The sequence below is a fragment of the Leptonychotes weddellii genome, chromosome 5 (genome assembly GCF_054177405.1).
Source record: "Leptonychotes weddellii isolate Sample4059 chromosome 5, ASM5417740v2, whole genome shotgun sequence".
Lineage (NCBI taxonomy): Eukaryota > Metazoa > Chordata > Mammalia > Carnivora > Phocidae > Leptonychotes > Leptonychotes weddellii.
Genome location: NC_138373.1, coordinates 82,020,767 through 82,023,044, shown reverse-complemented (window position 1 = coordinate 82,023,044; position 2,278 = coordinate 82,020,767).

Genomic DNA, 2,278 nt, shown 5'->3' with positions numbered 1-2,278 from the left:
GAAGAGCCTAACCGCTGAGTGATGCACCAAGGACAAAATCCCCTTTACTAGACTCAGACCAATATTCTCATAGGAATTTCTAAGATAGACCAGACAGAAATGAACTACACCAAGATAAAACAAGAGGTTCAATAAGTTCAAAGTTAAGGGCCATATAGTCCAGAGGTCAAGAGAAAGTTGCCATTTGGGAATCTAAACAGATTTTTTTTTTAAAGTATCAAGGGACCATGAGGTGACAATGATCTGAGGCAGAAGCTACTTCTATTAAGAAAGTAAGTGATTCCATGGTATGAGGAATTCTTAATCTCAGGAAACAAACTGAGGGTTGCTGGAGTGGTGGGGGGTGGGAGGGATGGGGTGGCTGGCTGATAGACACTGGAGAGGGTATGTGCTATGGTGAGCGCTGTGAATTGTGTAAGACATGAATCACAGACCCGTACCTCTGAAACAAGTAATACATTATATGTTAAAAAAAAAAAAAAAGATAGTAGGAAGGGAAAAATGAAGGGTGGGAAATCGGAAGGGGAGACAAACCATGAGAGACTATGGACTCTGAGAAACAAACTTGAGGGCTCTAGAGGGGAGGGGGTGGGGAGATGAGTTAGCCGGGTGATAGGTATTAAAGAGGGCATGTATTGAATGAAGCACTGGGTGTTATGCACAAACAATGAATCATGGAACACTACATCAAACACTAATGATGTAATGTATGGTGATTAACATAATAAAATAAAATTTTTTTAAAAATGTGATTCCAGCGAATAGGCAACTCACAACTCATAGAAGAGAAATGCAATTACCTAGAAATGGTACAAGACAGGACAAAAGTTGCAGATACCCTTTGGGGTCAAACTGGCTCTTCATTTTATAGAATCACAGAGAAGTAAAGGAACTCTTCCCAAAGTAACAGTGAGGCAGGCAGATGAACTACTTGAGTCCTCTTAATAAGCAATACTCCTTATTATTGTGCCTTTGCAGTGTTTTTCTTGCCAAGGTGCAAGGCTCATGACCTGGCAAACCAAACACTTAGGTTCTAGCCAAAAAGGAATTAAAAGTACCAGAACACTAACAACTCAAAACCACCCCATCAAACAAATATGTGGTAAATGAAGGATGTGGGGAAATGTAGTACAGACATTCCAGTATGTGTCAAGAATAAGATATAAGACAAGCAATGATGTAAATGTTTTATCAAATGGCCTTAGTAAGGTCATTAACGATGTTTGAATATTGGCAACTAGGGGAGTCTTGGGTATGCGAGCAGAATCACACAGGACACGGTCCTGGCAAAGTTACAAATAGGAAGCCCTTGTGCAAACAGTATGTGACAATGTCCCTTTGGGAAAGGCATGAGTGTAGTCCAAAAAAAAATGTCTAAAGAAGCAGTTAGCTTACTCCTGACCACTTGTACAGGCAGGCACTCCACTGAACAGTTTCAGAGTCAAATCATCAACAGATTCTATCTGGCAGCCACTGATAGAACAACCTTCTAGCATACACCACTTAAACACAAATGAGCATCAGGAAGCCTTTCTGTCTGAATTGAACTTTTTAGCTTTCACGAGGGTGGGTCTCCTGTCTCAGAATTGCATTTCACATAAGTTTTGGGAGGGCTGTCAGTAATGCCTCCTACCCTTCTCATTCTCATTAAGAGCTCAGTGTTACGTCTCTTTCCTCTTTACAAGGGGAGGAGTAGAGTGAATTTGCAATGAGAAAGTTAGATTAATAAAAATAATACAGCTTTGAAAACAAGAAAGAATTTAAGACAAAAAATGAGATAATCTTTCATTAGAATTCATTCAACCAGTATCTCTAAGAACCTATGATAAGCCAGACACCATGATAAGGGCTAAGATCATGAAAGTATTCTGTTGACCAACAGCAAAAGAAGTGATGAATATGAATTTGTGAACCAAAGCTTGGGACAGTGATGGTGGGAAGGTATTTGAGCTAAGTAACAGTGCATGAAAATGCTAGCAGTGGTGTTATGATGGATTGGAGAAATGAAGGAATGGGAAACAGTGAGAAATTATCTGTGCCTGCAAATTTAAGCTAACACATGTACCATTTGCTCCTCCCAAAATTTTAAATGATCTTCAAATTTGTAAATCTATGTACTTTAAAGTTGTTATTATATCCAACGGCATTAAGCCACAGGAACATATGTCAAAAACTGGCTCCAAATTTAGGTCTTTCAAGAAGTCTTCCCTTCTCCAATTACTCTGCAGCTATCCCCTTGGTGCCCATTTGTACTATTTTGTACAATGTGATAGATGTA